General features: G+C 42.3%; 1 protein-coding gene across 5 annotated transcripts in view; it reads right to left on the reverse strand.

The window, feature by feature from the left end:
- The window catches only part of LOC111868839 (agrin), a 922237-nt gene that overhangs the window by 858473 nt on the left and 37756 nt on the right, over positions 1-26008 (reverse strand). For 4 of the 5 annotated variants that reach the window (XM_033753193.1, XM_033753191.1, XM_033753192.1 and 1 more), the window contains exon 1: positions 18261-18516. The exons of the other annotated variant lie outside the window; for it this stretch is intronic. The gene's annotated coding sequence lies outside the window, so the exon portion shown is untranslated. Of the gene's footprint in view, positions 1-18260; positions 18517-26008 lie in introns of those variants that run through there. 5 annotated transcript variants of the gene reach the window in all.

Consider the following 26008-nt stretch of genomic DNA (forward strand, 5'->3'; position numbering starts at 1 on the left):
TTACGATGGGGCTCAATGAGTTCCTGCGTGTTAAGGATATGTATAGTCATTGCTATGGTAAGCAGCGAACAAACAAACATAGAAGAAAGAATTTATTATTTTGCGCTGATAAATTACTCCTGTTTGTTCATTTGAAACATATTTGTAGTGGCAAATTACATATATATACTTATTATTATTATAAGCTGGAACGCATCCAGCAGAGGTTTGCGGCCCTTTGTTTTAATCGTTTCTTTCCTCAAGTTCATTACAATTATTCTCTTGCTCTTGAGGAGTTAAAATTGCATACTTTACGTACTAGGAGACATCGTCTTGATTTCTCTCTTTCTTATTCACGTTTATTTTGGCTAGAAATTCTGCTCCTCTGTTCTGGAAATTATTGGTCTCTGAGTTCCTGCTCGGTATATCAGAGAGTTTCCATTGTTCAATGTTTGCTCCTCATCTAAAAATTGTCCCTCTGCTAGGTGTGCAGCAGCTGCTAATGTTGTTTGCAAGCATGTTGACGTATTCGGAGCCAGGAATGTTCTCCCCAAACGATTTTTAAATGTAGTATAATTGTTAGTATTATTATTATTTGCATGTGTAATAAAACAATAAACCGAATTATTATTATTATCCTCTGAAAATCTATACTTTTCATTTCTTTATTAAATATTTATATGTTTCATTTCTCAGTTCTTAATAACACTTAGATGTATGTTAATAAAATTATTATTAATCGTATACACACTCGGTAGGACTCCTTGGACGGGGGATGAGCCCGTCGCAAGGCCGCTACCTACACACAGAAGAACACAAACATAAAATAAACGCACACAATACAGACATCAAAGCTTTCAGTGGGATTCGAACCCGCTATTCCAGCATTCTAGCGAGCGAAGACACTTCATGCCTTAGACCGCGCGGTCACTCTTATCGGCATACATCCCCCCCCCTTGGCACTACATCCCCAGTGGGCCTATGCCTACCTCCATGAACTTCTCCGTTTACTTTCGATTTTTCTAAATCTTGCACATTCGGCAGGACTCCTTGGGCGGGTGATCAGCTCGCCGCAAGGCCTCTACCTGTACACAAACACAGAAAAACGCACACACACAGACTAAACATCCATACCCTGGGTGGGATTCGAACCCACGAGCCAGGTTTCCAAGCGAGCGAAGACAGTACATTCCTTAGACCGCTCGGCTACATACATAATTATTACGACATGGAAATTAATACCAATCGTTTAACAAGCTACAACCAACGTTGGCGGTAATTTAGCAGCCAACTGCGGTGTAATTTCGGAGTAGTGTTATAGACTTCTAAAGGCCAACTAGTGACCGCCATCAAGCAGGGTGTAAGCGACTGTTACCACCTCACACAAAAGCCAACAATCCCCCTAACCCGCAATTTAGATCCAAACTTAATACAATCTAATGATCCAATTCTAGGAATGCTGGTACCTTTGTAAACAACGGGGAACAGACTGTGCAACCAAAACGAATTTAACAACACTTTTAAAATGGTGTTTGTATGTTTATTACATTGTACAGAAGTCGATCGTGGTAGAAGCTTCCTGGGCTGTTCAGGAGGCAGGAGACATGACACGGCCTATAAGCGAGACCGTGACTAAAGTTGAACTAACCTAGACTAGAATTTTCAGGCAATTGTATATCAATTAGCGTCCTAGAAAGCGGAAATTGATATTGATTTCAAAAGAAGAGAAACTAGTAGCTAGTGTAACATGCATTGAAAATTCAATGAGAAATCTCATCACTGTCACACGAAGTTTTGTACGTTCAACCTCCCCTGCTCTCCACCCTATTCCAAACCAGTCCTATGTGTTATCGAACGATATGTCGAGGCCAGTGATTATTTCCCACTTACTGAATGGACAAACAGTCAATCGCAAAACCGACTCTTTCGTATAGTACACTACATTTTACATACCCACATCAAAATATTATCAGTACACACAGAGTAGACGCGATAAAATGAAACAAAAACTAGCAACTATCTCGTGACCTAACATATAAGTTATATTCATGCAAGCTCTCGACAATTCATTCCTCTGGAGCCCAGAAACAGCCTAATTTCATAATCTTAAAATTGCGTTCCTCTTACTTGCCTTTTCAAGTAGCACATTCGAGAAGTTACTGTGATAGTAAAAAAAATCGAATTCGAGATTCTGGAGAATTTACATGTTCTGAGGACTATCCTTCTCAGGCTTAATTATGAAAAATTCTGGTTTCAGTACGCCGAAATCTCTGTCCATTTTATGGATGTACAGGTGCCTCGCCAACGCCTCGACTGTTGCACGGACTTCGTACATATCAGATGTTAAAAATTTGAGTTGTCACTGGTCAGTGCTCAGTGAATTTGAATATTCTCGCACCCAAAACAAGAGAATTTAAATGGGCACTAAACCACAAAAGGGCCACTTCTTCGAGAACTGCCCTAACGATCTTGATTACATTTCAGTAGTTTATGGAGACTGTATGGAGCCTCTCATCTCTTCCCTCAAGAGAACTCCAATAAGCCACCCCAGTTCTTCGTCATGTCATTGACGTCAGTAGCCTGTCCCCTGTAAATCATGTCATTGACGNAGCTACTGCTCTCTGCATTCACAAGCCAATTCACCTGCTCTGAAGATGGAGGCGATACGTTCCTCCGAAACGTCAGCTCAAACGAAGAATACACGGCGCCAAGACCCAGAAGACGACTTTCTTCAAGATCTGTACGTGTTCAATAAATCCAATTACCAATCCAAACCTCGTCTACAGTAACTCTAACACGCGACATTATATTCATGTTCATGGGCGCCGGTAGGGGCGGACCAGATATCTGCTTCTCTTGGATTTTGGAACATGAATTAAAATTGTTAAAGAAGGAACCCAGGAGTAATACCAAGAACTGATCACACTTTAATTCACTCTTCTTGCACTGCAGTCCTGGGAGTGTTAACTTACGTTCGTAAGCAAATATTCTGGTTGTCGATAAGGTAAGTTAAAATTATCCCCGTGCTTAATCTGTTAAGCACCACTGCATGAAATCAATTGGGGAGTAGAGATATAACTCCACCATTCATAATTTTGTCATTTGATGGAGTTCACTGGTCAGTTTCATTCCCCGGATACTTCATCTCCGTGGAAAGATCCTCAGGTAGCCACTGGATAAGAACGTGGGGCCCGCAGCAAGTATTGGGAATATGGAAGAGAGAAAAATCTCTTTACCCTGCCGGGAAAAGAACCCCGGCCTTTCAACCAGTAACCCATCGCTATACCTTCTGAGGCCCTATGAAATATCTTGGAGACGTATATTTTTATGTCACTGTTAAAAGACTTAGGGCCAAAGGACCTAAGAATATTCTAAATACTGCTTCCATGTTATAAAGAGAAGGTTGTGTAAACCTTGCTGTTACAATTCCACTGTCTCTCAGTTTCAAGCAAGTTATAAGGTGTCTTTAGCATATACTTACAAGGAACGACACAAAACATTTGCGACTTTCTTTGTAGCCAAAATAGACAGCCTAGGATATGTTCAAAACTACAACGCGAAATGCAAGAAGATGAACAAAATACAGCCAAGTTCGAGCCAACTACTCGCATATATGTGTAGGATTCTGTCGGTTCCATAAATATGTGACAGATGAGCGACTTAGGGGCGTGACCAACTTCACAGGTTGCCCTGTACATATTATAGCAAGCGTAACTCCGATGTCTCTCTCCTGTCAGCCTCCTGTTTCCTACTCAGAATCGAATAGAGAACACCCACAGGTACTGCGAAGTGCGCATGTGCTGTAGCAAGCGTGTGCAATAATAAAGGCCAGTTGGGAGCTCCGGCTGTATGGAAACAGCTGTTTTCTACGCTTGTGGCACCCCTGATAGATGACCATCAGCAGTTACAGTCTCACGCAATGCGTACACTTGCGTCACAAGGCACGCGAGTGTTGATGCAATCTATCGGACTCGCGATAGTCACGGGTTAATACGAATTTTCTTTGCTGACCCGAGCGTAAAAATCTATTTAGGTAGGATAAGGTCCTTAAAACATGGCTGCTGATTTATAATTAATTTTAATTTATGCTTAATGTAACACAGTACTTGCAAGGCTCGCAATCAGGGTTCCACAGATATGAAGCCACTGCCACTGACTCAGTGGAAGGACTGCCTATACGGAGTAACATGGGCAACCCAGAGATTCATGATTCACTTCCTGGAACATGCAAAACAGCGAGGAAAAGACACAGATCAAGACACAGTTCTGAAGTTATAGAGGAAGATACAGAGACTGCTATAGAGAAACAGAATAATATCGAAGGAGAGAAGAAAGAATGAGAGAATGGGGGATTGAAAGAAAGGGGAGAGCATTTATAAGATACAGCCTGAAGAGACAGAGAGACTGGTTGAGGGAGATATGTCATGAAGAGAATGGGAGAAGGGTTGAGTTACATGCGTACTGAAGTGATAGGCAGACGGACGAGACTGAAGAGACAGTGAGACACTGAGCTGAGACATCCAGTCGTGCTGAAGAGAATGTGAGACAGACTGACGTAACGTACTGACGTAAGGCACTGACAGAATTTAAGATTCGTGGAAAAGGTAAAGTTCTCTTTGTTCCTAATTAATTAAGAGCTATGCAGTGAAGATATAGGGGAGAGTGGAGGTGTAGCTCCACTGTCCTTGGCATCGGTACCAAATGGAGGTGACTTGTCAGCTTCACACCCCGGCCACTTTACCTCCGGGAAAATCTCCCCCTGTTCCCATTGGGGAGGAGGCTGGGTGGACGCCAGAGCAGGTCTGGACTACATGGAGATGAGAAAATCTTGCTCTTTTATGGTTCGAACCATGGCCACTTAGTCCGTGGCCCGTCACTATATCTACTTTGTTATCCCGACTCCTGTATGGGAATCATATCGAAGAAAGAGATGGCCGATCGAGTTACATACTGAGAAAGAGAAGTATTTAGTAAATACATACTGACCTAACCCTTCAACCCTAACTATGGTCCTGGGGTTGACTCAGCCTCTAACAGAAATGAGCACCAGGAATTAATTAAATAGTTTTCCTGGGGAGTAAAGCGCGGCCGGCGCGTAAGGCTGACAACCTTACCGCCATCTTTGAGCCGATTTTCTAGATAATGTGGGACCCTCGACGTCTCACGGCCTGGTACAGAGATAGCTTTACTTTTACTTGACGTACTGAAAGCAATGGGGACAAGACGGAGTAAAATTTTGTACTTAAAAGGGCAGATATTGGGTAATGTATGTACTGAAGTGAAAGGGAGAAAATAAAATGCGATGTGGCACTGAAGAGAAATGGAAACGTAGTGACTAAATGGGGAGGGAGGGGAGATGGAGAAACATATGTGCTGATGATGTAAGAATTCAGGCAGAATAAGAGAGAGGAGGAAGACAGTATGGTAAGGATTGAAGAGGAAGGGAGAGAGAATGAGTAAGATGCGCACTGACGAGTTATGGTGACCTTAAGGAAGATACGTTTCAGAGAGGGGCCTACCAGCAGTTTCATTAGAGCTTGGAAATCAAACAGATAAACTAGAAAGCAAATTACAGAGACAGAAAGGTATACTAAGTGAGAAAGAGAGAGACAGAAGGAGATGCAAACCGAGCGCCTCTAGAATACAAGTGTTGCGCGTTACCTCTACATCAACATACTCCGTACACTATCCCCTTGTAGACAGACAATGCCTCACATCGACCTATTACGCTCTACTTCTCTTTACTGTAAGCGTACAGTCGACACCAGAACTCAAATGCAGTATGAACCATCAGACGGACTCACTGACCTAATGCTGGTCGTCTCTGTACGCTGCGAATTCGGATTCATATCCAGTTCGGGGCACCAATGACTCTCAGCGTCTTTTCACGCTGTCCTCCGAAGTCGGGAACATTATAATGGGCTGTTCTCCCATGCAGGGTGTCCTACTACACTTATAAATATATTATGGAGTGCTGGTTACGGGACTAACACAAATGAAGTTTATGACACGATACAACCATTGCAGTTAACGTCAAGAGGAAATGGGTACCACGGTTTCTTCGCATCCTGGACTTTTCTTCAGTCTTTTGAGTTGTGAGGTCATATAGTTTTATGTATGTATATGTACCAGGCAGGAAATAAGAAAACGGAAGGCTAATTGGATTGGTCATATTTTACGCAGGAACTGCCTTCTAAAAGAAGTTATTGAAGGAAAGATAGAGGGGCGGATAGAAGTGACAAGAAGATGTAAGAAGATGCTGGATGACCTTGGTGACAGAAGAGGATACTGTCATTTGAAGGAGAAAGCTCTAGATAGCATTAAGTGGAGGAATTGTCTTGGAAGAGACTGTGGACCTGTCGTCTGACAGATTACTGATGATGATGATGATGATGATGATGATGATGATGATGATGATGATGATGATGATGATGTACCAGGTTACATAGCATCACATCCCAGAAGACGGCAATCTTAACACCCAGCGCCGTGAGAACCTCAAGCCTCACAAGCTGTTCTGTCAAGCGCGTAGCTTTCCCCAGTTTGTTTAAGGGAACGATTTCGATATGACCCCCAGTCTCTGTGTACAGCACACCTGTTCGCACGCACCGCGTCATCTCACCGTCGCATTCTGCAGGCTATGACGAAACACAGTGCTCTCCTCTCACTCTGTAATGTCAACTGCAAAAGGTTTTTCATAAAGCCGAAAAATATTCTCCATTTTTTTTTTTTTGCGTAAGGGCGTTTCCTTAACAGCAGCGCTGCGTGGCATCAAATAGTAGGATCACTTTGACCGATTAAATCGGAAATAAGAGTAGAATGAAGTGGTCGTTCGCTCTTTCAAGTTACCGTTGTAGAACTTGAGTGGAGTAATTAGAAAGCCAATATAAAATGAAATAGGGGCAGGAAATCTCCAATAAGACGCAGGATTGCCAATCCTACCCTTGAGTGTGACATTCGATTTAACAAGAAGAGTGACTGCTTGACTGTGTATGAAGAAAATATGGCGAAATAGGTTCTTGAGAGGTTCAGTAAAACTGTTAACCCTCAAAATATCGTGCTGGAATTCCATATTCTGATGTAATACTTAACGGACGCGATCCATGATCGCGGATGCTGATCTAACCTCATCTCCGTGGGTGGGTCATCATAAAATTGGGACGCAAAACCACACGTCATCACTAGGAAGTTACTAAATTGTGTCTTCAGCATACGTAGTGAGTCAAAACGTTCACACCGGAGATCTTGTCCAAACAGGAAATCTGCCACAAGGCATGACGCATGCGCAGAAATGTTTCAGACATGGCTCCGTATCAGGGATTGCCCTGGTAGTGGTGGTGGTCGGATCAAGTTGTGATGAAGGTCGGGAGAGATGTGAGAGTAGGAGCTCTCTTTAGAGGAAGAATATAATGACTGCACTTAGGTCACGGAGGGAAGTTCAGTGGACCGATACTCTTCATAGCTCCCTCCAGCTGTTACGCCTTCCCCTCCTGCCTACGTCTCTGTACTATCATCCACTCTCCAAGCAACTCAGTTTATACGAATGTACCTGCTACAGCAACAAGGGATCTGGGCTGGTTGACCTAGGTTAACAGAGGGCTGGAAGTGGTAGGCAGGAAAGTATGGAGGCCCCAAGCGTCGACGTTCCCATTATTCATAGGGCTGTTTTCGTGACCTCATTAGAGCAGGAGGAAATAAAACTTGAAAGGACTAATATGAAAGGACAGAGGAAGGAAAGAAATAAAATGTGTAGGACCAAGAAGAGAAATGGTGGATGTAAGTGGAGAATTTGTTTAAAACGCTGCACAGTGCTTCAGGCATTCGGATCCATGAAGTAATTAATTAATATGTCCATATAAACGGTGAATACTCTGTGATCTTCCACCCATGTTGTGCTGGCGCTTGCCTCACTGTTTAGAACATCTCTGCAACAAACGAGGCCGACGGCAGAAACGAGCTAAAGTGGCAAACAAAATCTGTAAACAGGTATAATTAAGAACCTTCTGCTCTTCGCTCGCGACTGCGCTGAAAAGGGAGTAGTGACTATGCCTGCAAAAGGTCTCTCATACTGTGGACTGCGAATTCCTGTATGATCTCGGCAGGAATCGCATGGAAAACAATGCTTCCAGCATTTCATGTGTTGTTCCCGGAGGTCTTTGCCTAGCAACGGTTTGCTTGCTGACTGAGCAGTTCCCAAGCAAAGGACGTTTAAATAGTCATGTCATAATATCACGTGATCAACTAATTTAGCAGGATGCTCAAATGCAATATTGCTTTCTTATGTTAATTTGATATATTACATTTTTATTCATACACAAATATCGTAAAATTTCTTTCAATATGTGACAAACCCTTGATGGTGATCATTTATGACCGAAAGATAATGGGGTAAAAAAGGTACAGTTGTCCCTGTGCTTAACTAATTAAGGACTACGCCATAAAGGAGTATGGAGGAGGGGATGTATAGAGCCATATTTTCTTGACCTCGGCACTAGTTGGAGGTGAGTGGTGAGCTTAATGCCCCGGCCTCTTTGCCCGCGGGGAAAGAGCCACCGTGGCCATTGGATACTAGAGAGAGGAAACTTTAAATGTTCCAAATACAGACACGTAATTATATACTTAATTACAAGGCTAGGTAAGATATTGGTTAGACCTGAAATTTACAAATCTCTCTAACCAGCAAACTAATGAAGTGTTTTGAACACAGCCCTTCTGCATAAGCTGATAACGCCGAGTAAGCCAAGAAATTCCCTTTTACGGAACCCACGTGTTCGTTACCTTCTCCACATGAGACCCCCATAGATCTGTATCCTGAGTTCGACGACAGTAAACTATTACAGATTAACTTAATTCTGCATTTTGTTTTAAATGCACGTATTCCTAGTTTCACTTTTTTATCTTAGCTAATATTCGAACCGAATTCTCTCAAGCCGTTACATACGTACTTCAGGCCACTACTCGGGAGCTCAGCTGAAACACCGGATGTACTGATCACTTCGTGATTTTATGAAAGTCTCCCCTACAGTCTTCCCTCTGTACAATCTCAAACAGACCAGATCACTTCATCTTCATTATTTCAAATTCGTCGTTCACTAAACACCCATCCATCTGCCGCTATATAGTCTGAACTACTACTTTATTAAAAAAAATATAAATAAAGAAAAATGTAATAAAATTTCCACAGGATCTGTCCTGGTCCGAGGCTTTGTGAACGTTTCCGTAACGAGTTTATTTTTTACGGTGAGGAGTTGTTAGCCCCACGCCCAACACTCAAGCCGGAGGACCACCCCTTGTCGGCTGTCCGCGACTGCTTGTTCAGTATATTCACAGCTTCCCTCCAAAACCGGAGGGCGTCTCTTCCATCCGCAAACTGAGGACGCGCCATGCCGTGGTGACAGTTACCCACCTAACATGGAATGATCAAGTCAAGGAGGATGAGGTGGGCAGGGCATGTAGCACGAATGGTACAGAGAAGAAATGCATATATGATGTCGGTGGGGAAAGCCAAAAGGAAGGAGACCTCTGAGGAGACCAAGGCGTAAGTGGCTGGACAATATTTAAATGGTTGTCAAATAGAATGGGATGGATTGGATTGATCTGGCTCAGGATAGGGACCGCTGGAGGGCTCTTGTGAACACGGTAATGAACCTTTTGGCACCATAAAATGCTGGGAAGTTCTTGAGTAGCTGCACAATTGGCAGCTTCTCAAGAAGTGCTCAGCTACGTGAGTAATAAAAATTCCGCTCGGCCTGAACAGTGAAGCAGGTGGAACATGCATACGTGCGATAACAAGAACAAGATTGATGGCCACAGTAGCAAACAGAGAAAAACGTAATTCAGCTGTGACGTACGTTTCTAGCAGTGACCACTTTCCACGACTCACGGTTCGTGCACAGAGTGTGTGTGTGTCTCGTGACCGCCTGTCAAACAACCGGTCATTATATTCAATTACATCATGCCTATACTGATAGCGATATTTCGGTATGTATATGTTCTATCCCTTACTCCATCTAAATAGTTTTTAATAATTTAACTTAAGATACAATTCTACAAGCCGGAACATGGCGGGTCCGATTCTCGACGAGGTCATTGGATTTTTCAACCGACCTAACCCTTCCAGCCGCACTATGTCCCTGGGGTCGACTCAGCCTCTAACAGAAATGAGTACCAGGAATCTTCCTGGGGGTAAAGGGTGGCCGGCGCGTAGTAGTGAGCCGATTGTCTATATCAGAGGTCTTCAAACTTTTCGAAACGCGGGCCACATTAGGTAATTCAGCACTTTCAAGGGGCCGGATAAAATGAGAAATTAATAACTCTAGGAAACGTTCTGGAAACATCCTCTGTCGGCTGGGATGGGTAACCGATAGCCTTACCGCGCCGGCCGTCGTAGAATGGAGTAACAACATTTCTCGGTACCAATTCTGGGAACAGTTAGAGCAAAACTGGGCATGAGTTGCCTTTAATACAAAAATGGTAATAAGTACGACACCGGCGGTGACGATGATCTGTTACAATTACACTGCACCACTGCAAGAAGTCTTGTGCACAAGACGGCTAGTAACGAACTGCTCGCGCTACCTACATTGCCACGAAGTGACACTGCCGATCGAGGCCGAAGAAGTACGAAGAAATACCGCGCAGTATAAGGTCCAGAATTAGTAAAATTGTGAATAATATTAATAGTAACATAATATGGAATATCAATATATTTCAAACCCAATCTTAATTAATGAATTTGAAATCTATGAACAAGTATTTTTTTTACCAGTACTCAATGGAAAATTACAATTGGCGCACTTCTGCACAAATCTTTCGCGGGCCGTCGTTTGGAGACCCTTTGTCTAGATAATGTGGGATCCTCGACGTCTCATAACCCTATGGGCCTCCACGGCGTGTTACATGGATAGCTTTACCGTTTTACATCGCAGAAAATATATTGTGTCTCCATTACAAGGATCAAATGACTAATGCTGTTTGTTCTAAGAATTATATTAATTACATATACTCTGCTGGTAACGCGGAGAGTTTTTCATGTGACGGTGGTACATAGAGTGTCCCTTGTGTTTTATATGCTTGAAGTACCACAGTGAATAAAATGGTAAATCTTTCTACATGGTTAATTAAACATCATCTAATGAAGACGTATAGGAGAGTGGAGGCACAGCTGTATGCAATTTGTACCTCTACATTAGATGATGGTGAGTGGCCAGCTTCAAGTTCCGGCTGTATCACTCCTACCCCAGCATAGAGTTCCCGGTACGCATCAGGCAGGAGACTGAGTGAGACCCGAGGTCTGTGTGAACGCGACGATGAGAAGAAAAATCTCTTCCCCAGTAGAGGATCGAACCCGCATTATATTGACTGTAGTATGGTCACAGACATACATGTATGCGACTCATCTATTTCACGGTTATCAAATACAAGCGCTTTCAGCGTCGAATGAGATAACAATTGATGGCAGCTGGAAATGAGAAATGCATAAATAAATAGACTTTTAAAATAATTTCCTTATTTTGAAAAACGATAGAGGCTTGTGTGATCATCTTGTTGTTTGTGTGTCCACCTAAAGCTTGAAAGCCTGAAAGCCGGAATAGTGGAACCAGAAGAGACTAACTTTTCTAGGCCACGGCTCGGTAAACGCTTTGAGACGGAATGGATAATGGACGATAGAAGAACTGTTGGACGTGGTGTTTTCTATGCGGTTTGTATCTTATTAAATGCTCACTATGCAGTGTAAACGAAGTAGGGGATTTGTTCTTCCCAGAACTTCTTGTCACAAACAAGGTTTTCCCGTAATTTGATTGGGGCAACTATCGCACGTATATCAGTCTAGGATACAACGGCCTGTCTTCAAACAACAATCATCGAAACGTCACTAGGCATTGCAAAAATATTTGCCTTGCAATTAGTTGTGACGTCAATTCTGAAAGACTATTTCCCCTGGTCGTCCGTTGAATGCAATCATAGGTTACTTATTGTTCACAATTTGGGTTGCCGGAGCGTGAGTCCATAGTCATAAAATTTTATTTATACTCGCTCATCAATCACTCACTCATGGAGCTGAGCCCTGGTTGAGAAGCCGCCAGTTGTGTAGCCACTCATGCATTTTATGGAATCCGAAGGTTCATTACTGTATTCACAAGAGCAATCCACTGGTCCCTATCCTGAGCCAGATCAATCCAATCCACACCATCCCATCCTATCTACCTTAGATCCATTTTAATATTGTCCACCCACGTATGCCTTGGTCTTCCCAGTGGTCTCTTTCCTTCTGGCTTTCCCACCAATATCCCACATGTAATTTATTTATACTTCAATCTCATATTTTCTTATTGTTTTCTTCCATTTATATTTATACACGTGTATTCATGGCCTATTTCTAAGTAATTCCTATGTTGTTTGGATAAGAACTTATTTGAAAATATGACCCCCCCCTCATTTCAACCCCTTCCCAATTCACAGTCATCATCATATTCGACTGCACAAAGAGAGAGTCGATAAAGCGCTCTGAAGAAGCTAAGAATTGTCACACCGTCTTTCTCATATTTACTTTCGCCCAAAGACGAGAGGTTGCGATGTACCAAATGAATGAAGGCCCGCACATAACCCCAGGCCCCTGCGCGCCCCTACATCTGAGTCACATCAGACCCAAGTTGCTCACCTTTCGCTGCTGCCGCCTTTTTCGTTCCCAAGGGGAGAGCAGAAATGAATGGGAGGAGGCTGAAGCCCCTCCCGGCTATCACCAAATCAATTTCGTGCCACAAGTTCTACTGAATAAAATGCAGGATGGTCTCTGGTTTCCACACCTTAAAGAAGCTGATATTACGAGATGCTGGAATGCCAATAGCGACTTTCACAGCTGTACATCTGCAAAAACCACAAAGGTTTTCTTGGGAAAGAAAGAAAATTCTTTCAGCAAAACAAAAATCTACCTGTAAAATTCTGGATAAATTGTGCGGAGAGTAGAATGAATGTGCGAAGGCAAATGAATACGTATGAAACCTGTGCAATGCCCCCTGAAACTGAACACAGCGATGCGACAAACCCGATCTCCGCTACGGCTTCCACGGGCAACACATCCAATTAAAAACTTGAGGAGTATAGAGCTTCAGGTATATTCTGAAATCATGATTTCGGTATGAGCGTGAGAAATTCTGAAAAGATAACAAACTAACTAACTTCATGTAGCTGAGTCCTTCTTGAGAAGCCGCCAATTGTGCAGCTATTCAAGAATTTCCCAAAATTTTATGGAACCCGGGAGTCCATTACCGCGTTCACAAGAGCCCTCCATTGGTCCCCATCCTCAGCCAGATCGATCCGGTCCAAACCACTCAATCCTATCTCTCCAAGATCCATTTTAATATTGTCCGCCCTCCTACGTAGCCTGATGGAATAAGCGGCAATGCCACCGCAAGTAATTTACGTATTTCGATAATGGTCGAGATTAAAATGTCGGCTGAAACATGAGCACCTGTACTGCCGTTCCCTTGTGTCACCTTTCCTTATCTTAGTTGTAACTTCTAGCAACTCTGCAAGATAGTGACAAACTGGGAAGCAACATCACACAGCCTGCCCTACGCAGGTTAATGGACTTTACATGTTAACCATTCAAATCATGTTAGACGTAGATGGGAAGATAATATTGAAAAGTATCCCAGGGTAATAATGATACTTACATACTCGTACTAAGAGATGACCAAAGTATAAAACTTCACCGCCGGATTGTCCGCCCCGCCACGATGGCGTTGTCAACCGTGGAAATTTTGATTTGTAAAAAACTTACAGGTCACATTGGACGGAGTGATTTGTATTCGTGGAAATTTATTTGTAACTACAAAATACAAAGCCTAAACTTTAAGGTTCTTTTTAGAAATTTATTTCTAAAATAAATTTATTTATTTATTTATTTTTAGAAATTTATTTCTAAAATCACACCCAAAACCTAATCTTTTCAAAACGTAATCAAAACTAAAGTTTTAAAAAGGGTGACAAAGTCTGACTTCTAGCTGAATTGACGTGGATCATCCCCTAAAACTTTAAGCATTGTAAGAAGTTATGAATGTGTACAGAAGCTTCATTTTCTGACTCCAGTATGACTGCGTCATGACACAACAGTTAAGTGTTCCTCTGCCAGGGACTGAGGAACCTGTCTCGCTACCTGCCTGTAAAATCTTCAAATGCTTGAACGTTTCAACCCACTTCCCTTCGTATTTATACTGTGCTCTTTTCGGTCATGTACCGTGTTCTGGTGGCCCTTAACACGGTTCGAAAAACATAGTGACTCCATCTGAAAGTTCGTCCAAGACGTTGGCACGCACCCACCAGACTACACGGCGGCGTAACACAGACCGTAACAATATCAAACTTCACCACCGTAAAAATATTAAATTTCAGAATTTTCACATTGCTTGATTGTGAAAGTTAGATCACATCGGGAACACTGAGAATATAAGGCTCAAAGTTTCGAGCTTTAAATGAATAGAATTTTAAGCTAAAGCCGGACTAAAAATGGCATGAGGGTTTCAGAAGCCGTCAGAATATGCTGGTGTAGCAATCTGTACTCCTGAATCGCGTTCAGATGGATCTTCATTTCAGTTTCAGCGGCTGAACTTATTGTAGAATACAGGCTTCTCGTAGAATTTTGCTAAAATTTCGAATGTGTGATAACGGAGGCAGTAAATTTATATGGTTCACTTCCCCGAACGGGAGACATTGTTCTCATTGCTACTGGGATCTGACGCGGATTTCTCTTGGAATGACGTGGTCAGAGAATTACGCCTAGCACTGACTCCTGATAGCGCCGAGAACCGGAATGGGTGGGCCTTTACTGTCCCCAACAACAACAGAATAACAATCTACATATTCATAAGGAATGTGATTCGATACTTAAAGAATAAATTGTGCGAACAGAACAACACAGTATTAATGACAGAGATTACAACCACAACAAATAATAATACTAAAAAATATTATGGAAGCGGTCATAAAAAACGAAAACTTAATTTTTAAATAAATACTGATTCATCGATTTTAACTCTAAACACAAATATTTTCCATCGTTAGCCTTGGGGCCAACACAGAGCTTTTCTCAGTGGAATTCTCGCGTTGCTGTTTCATATTTTCAACCAAATGTGAGAAAATATTTTATTGTCAAGTAGAAATGTATCCTGTTTCAAATAACATCACTTGTCCTAACCGAATAATGGGTGGTGTGTACATGCATGCCGTGAGTACAGAAAATAACCAAAAATGCCCCTCATTTTGTGGCCTGTGTAACCTATTTAAACGAACGGCTTCTTTCGTTCATGTTAAGACAAAGTGAGAGTTTGTTGTAAAAGTAAAAGTAAAGCTATCCCTGTAAGAGGCCGTGAAGGCCCAGAGGGTTGTGAGATGTTGAGGGTCCAACATTATCCAGAAAATCGGCTTAAAGATGGCGGTAAGGTTGTCAGCCTTACGCGCCGGCCGCGCTTTACTCCCCAGGAAAATTATTTATTTAATTCTTGGTACTCATTTCTATTAGAGGCTGAGTCGACCCCAAGGCCATAGTGCGGCCGAAAGGATTAGGTCAATTGAAAATAACCACTGACCTCATCGGGACTTGAACCCGCGACCTTCCGGCTTGTAGCATAGTGCCTCAACCACTACATAAAATTATTATACGTAGTGGAGTAGGTTGCTTTATGAACATAACAGCGAGGCACGAAATTCATCTATCCATCTGTCTCACTCATGGAGCTGAGCCCTTCTTGAGAAGCTGCCAATTGTTCAGCTACTCAAAAATTTCCAGCAATTTAAGGAACCCGAAGGTTCATTACCGTGATCACAAGAGCACTCCACTGGTCCCTAACCTCAGCCAGATCAATCCAATCCATAACATCCCATTCTATCTCTCAAAGATCCATTTTAATATTGTCCAACCACCTACGCCTTGGTCTTCACAGTGGTCTCCTTCCTTCCAGCTTTCCCACAAATATCCTATATGCATCCCTCCTCTCCCCCATTCGTGCTACATGCTCTGCCCACCTCATACTCCTTGACTTGATCATTCTAATTATACTTGGAGAAGAGTACAAGTTATGAAGCTCCACATTATGCAGTTTTCTCCAAACTCCTGTCACTTCATCTCTCTTCGGTCCAAATATTCTCCTCAACACCTTGTTCTCAAACAGCCTCTGTCTATTTCCTCCCTTAAAGTGAGAGACCAAGTTTCACACCTATACTGAACCACAGGCAATATTAGAGTTTTGTTTATTCTAATTTTCGTGTTTTTGGACAGCAGACGAGAAGACAAAAGGTTCTAGACTGAATGGTAGCAAGCATTACCAGAGATTAAACTCCTCTTAATTTCCTGCAGAATCAGGTTTTGATTTATTATCGTTGTTCCCAAATACCTGAACTGTGCCACATTTTCAAAATATCTATTTCCTATCTTATGTCATGATTTTGCCCCGCATTTTGGCGACGAGATAGCAACTTATACTAAGCTGTGTTTGTGTTTTATTCTATGCCAGACTCCTTACTAGCATCAGTTATAGTTTGTGTGTTTCTCTTTACGATATCTATCCATCTATCTAATCGTGTTTAGTAAGAGTGGAGGGCCATTCTGTTAGTCGCGTATTTCAAAATGCAGAAGTTATTGGGTACAGATGCACATAATGACAAATTATATAATTAAATGCACAGGTCAACAATGGTTCTGAAAATGAAGATAGATTACTTGACTTAATATTATCCACACAATTATATTTTCAGCGTGTTTAGTAGGAGTGCAACAATTTCTTCATGAAATGTTGCCTGCTTCCATGTACTGCTATGAAGTCTGCGGGAGCTTTGTTTCCTAGTAACTTGTAAAATCCACATTAAAAACAGAGACACCAGTGTTTCTGCGGGAAGTTATTACGAATGCCACCAGAGCTTAAGTGTGTGTGCAATTACAAGGATTATGCTCTATTAACAGTTTCATGGGGTGAAAAGGGTGGCAAAGCGTAAACAGTGTCACGCCTGGCTCCGTACGTTAGAATACATACGTGGTCTACTTAAATGTTTTCTATCAAGAAAACGAGTCTTTCTAACGGAAAGATTCTCACGCATCACTAATTTAATTATCAATTACAATATTTGTCTCTAACACACGTGTAAATTCACATTAAAAATAAAGGTATCCCTGTAACAGGTCGTGGAGGCCCATAGTGCTGTCAGATGTTTTCTAGACAACTAGCTCATAGATGGCGGTAAGGTTGTCAGCCCTAGGCTCCGGCCGCCCTTTAGCCCTAAGAATATTCCAAGAATATTCCTGGTACTTATTTCTGTTAGAGGTTGAGTCGACCCTAGGGTCATAGTACGGCTGGAAGGATTAGGTCAATTGAAAAAATCCTATAAACACATCGGGACTTGAACCCGCGACCTTCCGGCTTGTAGCATAGTGCCTCTACCAGCTACGCGACCGTGTGCCCAGTAAATTCACATATAATACGTAATTATTATTTTGAAATTTTAACCGGAATAATAAAGCTAAATATGGCGAACACTTGATTTGTCACTGAATTTTGATCTCATTTAGCTACTTAACATAACGCTCACACCCATCTACTGCCGAGGGCAACAATCCGTGTATCTATGGTATGCATCACACCCCCAAACGCCTTCATGGCGTGGTGCTCATTTATTTATGCACTTTACTTTCTACCTTTTTACTAGACATACATGCGTGTAAATTACTATAACATATTCAATCCTCTAATCTTCCCTGACTGTATAATCTATTTCCGGTTACTATCAACAATACAAAATATTTCGAATGAGATATCTCAATTTATTGTAAACAAATATTTGAATATTTAACACTGCTTATATTTTGCAGGATATATTGGAATTGACACATCGACCTACGGTCAATGGTGATTTGAATCTATTTTGTGAAAACATAAATATCATAAACAGAATCTCATGGACTGTATCGGAAGCTAGAAAAGAAAGATTAATTTACTTATGGCAAGAATGTTCACTGCCAAAACCATTGTCATATATGCAGTCAAGATATTCCATTGTATGTCGTACACGACAGTTCATGTTCGTGGTCACAGTAGGCCGCATTTGACTCCATCTCGATTCAGACCTGTAAACCTATATCATATGCAGTTCAGAGAGCACATGCATCCTGCAGTGAAAGAGGGGAAACGAAGGACGCGATATCCCGGAATGACTGGGCATGTACATAAGAACCAGGCGTGGCAGGCACTTCACAACGGACATAGGTGAATGGGACATTAAAAGTTACGTACCGTTTTACATTAGGAGCTTGTCCGTTTGATCCAGATCACAGCGCGCTGGATCTCTACGCACTCCAAAACTGCAAATTGCTTCAAGATGGCAAGTAACAAGCACAGTAACACAACAGAAAGCTTTCTGAACGCCACGGCAAGTAGCACAGATGTCCATCGCCAATGATGGTCAAGAAAACAGCTAGGGGATATGTAACCTTACGTCGCGAAGTCGCTTAGTATCCGCAGCGTCGTTCGGAACGTCAACACCGCGCGGTCGAACCAGTACGACTGACTTGAGGGGAAGCATTCGAGAAGGGGTAGGACTCAATAGGACGGCACGGCATGGAGTAAACGCGCGTACGTCAAGGGTACGGCATGGTGATCATCTAGTTAACAAGTATCCGCTTCATTATATGTAATATTGTGCCTAAGTCTGTAGACTACATACAGTAAAAATGAATAAATTAGTCTGTTTGTAAATGGTAGACCCTGTTCTTAATTAATTAAGCACAGTGCCGTGAAGACGTATGGGGGAGTGGAGTTATAGCTCCAGCATTCTTGACCTCGACACTAGATGGAGATGAGTGGTTAGCCTGAAGCCCCTGCCGCATTACCTCCGGCGAAATCGCACCCAAGTATCCACTGGATAGGAAGCTGCCTGGGCCCCAGAGCCGGTCTTGGTACTGTGGAGAACAGAGAAAATTTGCCGTGCCGGGAATCGAAACAGGAACGTCCAGCATGTGGGCCGAAAACCGAATTATATGGAGTAAAATGGAAGGTGTTCAGTATATAATTAAAGAGGATTTTGGAGGAAGCAATAGTGCCCTCATTCTATGTACAATCGCGGCCATTACGTGTGTTATTGTGAATGCCATGAAAAGCCTGTAGGGTCAACCGGTTACCAGCCGAGATTTGAAACCACTCTCTCCAGAATACAAAACCGGAGTGTTACCAACCACAACCCGCCGTTCGTTACTCACGCCGTCAGGAACAATGAAGTCAAACTAAATACGTAAAGTTTCAGTGAGTGATTGCATGCGAGTGTCAGCAAAGACCTTTTGCGAAACAGTCTGGGACGTCAGAGTCGATCGGTGACCTGAATGTCACATGACACACAAAACAGAATAAAATTCTTATTTCAAATTTCAGAATCATGACGATAGTATATGAATACAATGATCAATTTTCTGGACATTATAAATAATCCAAATGACTTTTATTTGAAGCGACGTTTCGGAGACTGCTTTTTTTTAACCATCTGCAAGCAAAATGCTTATTTTGTTAGACCTATTCGATAGGGTTTGTCCTATCTCCGGTCACAGAGGTAACATGAGACACATTATATAAACCGAGCAAGACACACCATATGAGGGGAGTGTGATGAAAACACACATCCAACGGCCCACGCAGCCGTGCATACTGTTTCGTCAAGAGCCATAAAAGCCAGAACACTATTTAAAACTGGAGCTGAAATCAGTGAATCAAGCTAAAAACTGCAACTACAGGTATTATATTTACTGTAGGTGTTGTTAACTTCAATCTGTGAAACTTCAACTTCTTTCACACGTACCTAGTGACCCTCTTCATGCGCATGTCAGCCTAATTTTGAAGTTTTGAGAAGTCATTGCGTCAGATTGCGCCTGCTCTCCTTAATGCATACTTGAAAAATCTACCTGTTTCGCGGCGTAACATCTGCCAAAGCCACGTGGAATATCGCACGCACGCACATTGTTCGGTCTGCTTGGTGTCTCAAATAGATATAGTTTCCATTGGCGTTTCATGGAGTGATTGTTTATTTTGTAAAATTGTCCTGCCATTGAAAAGCTTTCCAAAATGTCGACAGTTTTTTAAAATACCTCTAACGTATGGGTTAATGACTGTGCTGTACTATGTTCTATCTTTTTTTATATTATTTATTTATTTAAATTTTAGCAATCAGAATATTACACAATTCTATAAGCTAAAGTGCTGATTACTCATTAGATATACTAATGACTAGTGGCGTGAACAGGCTGATATCCAGCGAAATCACCTGTATAATCTATAATTAGTATCTATACATTAACTTAAGGGTAGTTCACTTGGCCACAGTTTTATGTTCTATCTAAAGAAGGCTAGTTGCTCCCCTTCGCTTGGTAATAGAATCAATGCTGTGTTGTACTGTAGATATACAGTAATTACTAGATCATATTTTGTATTCTTAATTTGCTTTCTGATCCTGTCATATGATCTTCGAATCATCATTGTCATCATCATCAACATAGGCTTGTATAATCCTGGTCAGTTTCGAAGGCGGTTCTGCCATCGTCCACTCAGTCGTCTGGTTAGTAATGATACATGTTTGAGTGTGCCTCGAAGACTCCATTCTTAAGATGCAATTATGTCATTTGTTTCTTACTCTAACATTCTAAAGCGTTTATCTGTAATGCATTGTATATTGTCGTATTTCTTATACGGTCTGTAACTATACACCCAGAGACAGCACTCAAAAAGCTCAATTTTGCTGCTCAATTTCACTCCTTTCAAGACCTCTTCGGAGTCCAGTTCTCACTTCCATACATAAGCAGGGGAGCTGTTATCACGTTATACCATTCAATCTGTGTATCCTTATAGTCTTGTTATTTTATCGTTCTTTCTGTTGTTCCATTTTTCTTCTTATTTTACTTTTAGTATTATGTCCTGTTGCCTGTTTCCCATTGGTATTAATCTGCAACTATGGACCTTAGAGACAGTCTGCAGGACTTGGACCCAGTGATTGAAAGGGCGGATACATGTTATGCTTGGACCGCGTGGCCATTTTGATTCTGTTCATGATCTCATGTACTGAACTTGTTATATGGTATTTATATTGATAGACTGTTTTTATTCTAGACAGTTACAGGTCTTTTTTCTTTTTTCCGTTTGAACATAAACCTAAGAATTCTCCGTTCCTTGTAGTAGGAAGGATGATGAAGGACTCTTTAGCGAATCAGTGATACGCCTAACGAGATGACGTGCTGTTTCATGTAACTGATACGGTGAAGGTGACTATGGGACGATACAAAAACTGCCCAGTGATTCGATTCAATGTAGAGACCATTGCCTGCCTCCTGTCACCGTAGTGATATTAACACAAGGGCCGAACTTAACAGCGCTGTCATGACATGGTCCCGATCTGACACTTGATTCAGCAGGTGGGAAGGAGACATGCTCGCAGCGTACCTCCATTAGCAGCAACCTATTTTACTGCAAGGATAACGAGATTTAAGCGACTAACAAATAAACAACTATGCTGATGCCATGGAAAGAAGTCCCATGAACCGACTGCCTCCAACCTCCCTCAGTTTTGTACGTCGTCAGTTGCTGTAATCTCACAGGTTACGATTGTCAGCGGGAGCGCTATGAATCCGACACATAAATTATTCCTTTTCCGTAAATAACCGAGGGACTGCAAGTAAGAAGGATCCTGCTTTCAGACGCTGCTACTCGCTCAGAAAATCAAGAAAGCCACCCACAACCCTTATAGAACCTCAGTTTTAATGTCTTTCTCACAAGAGCGTCCTCCTTTATCTTAACCTGAACCATATTACTTCAAGGAAACATCCTCCTAACTTATTTTAAGATCAATTTTATTATTATCCTCCAATGTATGCCTACGTTTTCCAACAGGTCTCTTCCTTTCAGGTTCTTCGAACAAAATAGCGTACGAGTTTCTCTCACACGTACTACACAATCCTCCCTTCTCACTCTCCGTAATTTCATCGCATAATGTTATTAGTCGAGGAGCACGAAGCTTTCCCCATCCTCCTGACACTTTCCCGTTTCGTTAATGCACGGCGATATACGGTAGGTCTTATTGCAGTTGGTATTTTGTGCCGTGAAGTAATATTTTGTATTGTTCCCTGCTATACAGATATCGGACACAATTGCGATTTCATTTTCTCAGGTGGAACACGAACACACCATATCAACTGGTCGTGCAGACAATCGATAAAGTCCAATCGAAATATGTTCAGTAACCAGAAGCCTGCTTGGGAGACACACGAATATGCTTCATGCGCTTCGGATAAGAAGCGACACAGACTGTCGCCCCTTAAGAGCAGAGTGGTCGCAATATATACCGCCTACATTAGCATTAAAGGAACCGGGATATCTCTGTTGGTATAGTGACTGGCTACGGTCTGGACAACGGAGGGGTCGGAGTTCGAGTCTCTGTAGGTTCAGGTCTTTCATTTTCTCCACGTCGTCCACACCTGTTCTGGGAACAAACTAGCTCCCTATTTAATGGTTACAGGGGGCTCTCTTTCCCGGGGATAAAGAGGCCGTGATGTGCCGAGGTAAAGAAAACTTGGAAATTTATATATACACTCCACCCACGAGCCTTCGTGGCGTAATGCTTAATTAGTTAATCACAATGACAATTTTGCTTTTACATTAGCATTTAAGGAAATCCATACAGTGCATTTCACATGACTGTCAGAACAAAGAGCGATTGTTTCTTTAAAAATCGCTTATAGCTTTCTCGTTTCAGCGTAGAATCAGAGTGATCTCTGTCAGGTGGGAGCTGAATATTGAAGTATTAATAGCACTCCAGTGCAGAAAAGTCTGCACTTCGATTTCAGAAACGACTTTTATTATCCATCAAGCTCTACCTATCGTATATGTGCCTCTCTACCTTGGTTACCTTAAACTGATGAAAATTCAAAACTCACTTTTGTCACAATCACAAGCTGTTAAGATCTAAACAATTTTCTGTTGAAAGTTATTGGAAAGTAAATTGGCTTTGGATCAAACGCCTGTACGTAAGAGCAAAATTACAAATATCCTCCTGTTTGACCCTCCCTCATTCTTCTTTGATATTTCTTCTACAGTGAGCAGTCCGAGAGGAAGAGGATGTGACAGATGGACAGAGGAACAAAATAAAGGGAATCTAAATTCTCCGGTAACTTTGCCTCTTCGCTTATTCTTGTGCTTTCCTTCCTTGTCATTTTATAATGCTTCACAAAACTTACGATCTAACGTTAGTTATCAGATTTCTCGGCCAAAGGCCCATGTAACTGAGGACTTTCTACGGCCTGGACAATTCTCATGCATGCAACCGATGTAACGGGGCGCCGGTGTGGTATGCTATCCCGGCAGTCTCTCGCTCTCTCTTCCTTTCTGTGTAGTCCTCAGCGGGATACTACGCAGCTCAAAAATACCGACAAGACAAAAGATTAAAGGCAAAAGTGTGAGAAGGTTTGCGAACAAGATGCTGAGGTAATAACAGTTATGTAAGAGAAAAGGATAACAAAAAGCAGGAGAGAGTTGTAACGTGAGGCGCTATGTAATTTGTAATTTCACAAAATATTATTACGCGACTACATCAAGGAGGATGAAGTAGGTGGGGTATGCAGTGCGAATGACGGACAATGAGGAATGTGTTCAAATTTGAGGACGGAAATATTGATAGTAAGTGTAGATTGCTATGTTCTGGGAATGGCAGACACCTCTGACTGGTTCATTCGATCCAATCGCTCTACCCTTGGAAAACTGCTCTAAAAAAAAACAATAAATATCCGATGTAAGATTTGAGGCTTTCACGGCGGTGACTATGAAGAAAGCAGTCTTCTGGGATTTGGCACCGTGTATATGTGGTGTTAATGCTTTACCGTTTCTCACGGTGTTGTCGCTTGCAGATTTCTTATACTTTTTCTTCTACCCTGAAGATGGGGGCGATACGTTCCTCCGAAACGTCGGTTAACACCACATATACACGGTGCCAAATCCCAGAAGACTGCTTTCTTCAATAAATATCCGTGATCCAGTTCTTCATATTGCTGCACTCAGAGCCCTGGTTCTATCTCTACCTATTTCCGTACTATTTTGTTCCATGCTCGTCTGAAAATGACGTTGGTTCTTCAAATTGATAGTCTGGCGCCCGACATTATGACAAAGGAGCACATTCCAATAGAGGCCAGGGGCTAGCAGGACACAAGCAGGACAAAATTCTCTATAATTTAGAAAAGAGGCATGACATCTTTTCTGGAACTGCCAGAGTACAACCCAGTGAGTGATCAGTGTGCTTCCTACGATCCTTACCAACAATGTGAAGTTGTGTCACGCCTCCTCGAAATTAAATAGCGATGGTACAGACTGGATAAAAAGACAGAGAAGCAGAGGCAATTCATCTGCCAACAACTGTACCGCGAGGAGCTACACAAAGTGCTTCTTGTGTGCTAGACCAGAGCTCAGCTTCTCATGCTTAAATCTTTCCAATTCAGAAGAAAATGTAGTGGCCCATGAATCCCTTCAATGCCAGGGTATCAGCAGCAGGAAACAAGCATCCACCTACGGCGGTTCTGAGAACAGAGCTGACTCTTCTGATGTATGTGGAGCCAGGAGGAAGTGAGACGAAGCAGAGACTCTATACCGTCAGCAATCATTCCAGCCGGTTCTAGTAGAAACTAGTTTATACCCATCGGAGTGTCTTGCACGTTTGACTAAGAGACCCACCTCAAATTGGCAGCCCCTACACCAAAGAATTGGACAGACAGAGTGTCCTCTTCGTGACAGTCTTCATGTCTTCTAAACTCATGTTCAGATTCCAGTATATCTTGTGGACTGCTTAGCGGCGTTGGGCATCGTTGGCCACATCATGGTTCAGTATAATTATGTCCTACCTGAACAAACATAACCGCCAACACTTCATGTTTTTCCGACATCTGGAAAAAATATCAAGGCAGGAATCAGATATCTCTATCAGAAGTTTATCGAAGGTTATTAATTTCGTGCTTCTGAAACTGGTCTTTGAAGTCATGACAATGAATGTCCTGCGCCTGGGGCACTGTAAATACTGCATTTGATCTTAGTTACCTTTGAAGGCTGTCAGTAGACACAGACAATCTTAGCCCTTACCCTTTTAAATTCGAATCTTTACATCCGGATGCACTGCAAGCGTTCCACAAAATGGCTTTAAATCGGGGTTGACCATCGTCACCGAGAGTTCCTGAATATAAATTACTAAGCCAGCAATTTCAAGTGCTGCAACTGCGAGGCCCACCACAAAGTTAGCTACAGAGCGTGTAGTTGCACCAGAGAGGAGCAGCAGAAGAGGAAACTGCAACCCAGACGAGAGATATTGTATCTGTCGGCAGTAGCGCTCCTTTCGAAGTCTTCACTCCAAGGCGCCGGTGGCTGAAGCAGCGCCAGCGGCGAGTAGCGAGACACGACTGAGAAAACAGCGGAACAATACAGAATTACCCAAATAACAACTGTGCAGCAGAACGTAAGGGGTCTCAGATCGACATAAAATACTCGTATAAGATGAGAACTTTGTCCTCGTTATTAAGACCGCCCATAAGATTGTTATGGGACAATAAGGGACCACTTTCTCTGCACTTGCAGCAGACTTTGCTCCCGTCTAAAAGTCGGATTATACTCCTCCACAGGGAGGAGTCTAGAAGTGACAAGATCCCAGGTGCTTCACTGTACGTCAGCGTCTGGAAAAGTCCAAGACGACACTGATTGACTGAAGGATCGGGGCGAATTGCGTCCTGAGACACGAGTTCACAATGACTCAAGTTTTCTACCTATGGCTGAAGGAAGCGGGTTCCCCTGGAACGTTGGCAACTGTATTCCAGAAGATGGCAATCCTATAAATATATCTGTGATAACCACAAATCGCATTTTGAGTACCTGACCCTAGACGAGTATCAACTAAATGCGGCTTGGGGATGCACATTGGTTTCAAGTGGCACATAATGGGGTCCAGAACCAGGTAGGATTAGTCTGTAACGAAACCATGG

The sequence above is a fragment of the Cryptotermes secundus genome, unplaced genomic scaffold (genome assembly GCF_002891405.2).
Source record: "Cryptotermes secundus unplaced genomic scaffold, Csec_1.0 scaffold310, whole genome shotgun sequence".
Taxonomy (NCBI): domain Eukaryota; kingdom Metazoa; phylum Arthropoda; class Insecta; order Blattodea; family Kalotermitidae; genus Cryptotermes; species Cryptotermes secundus.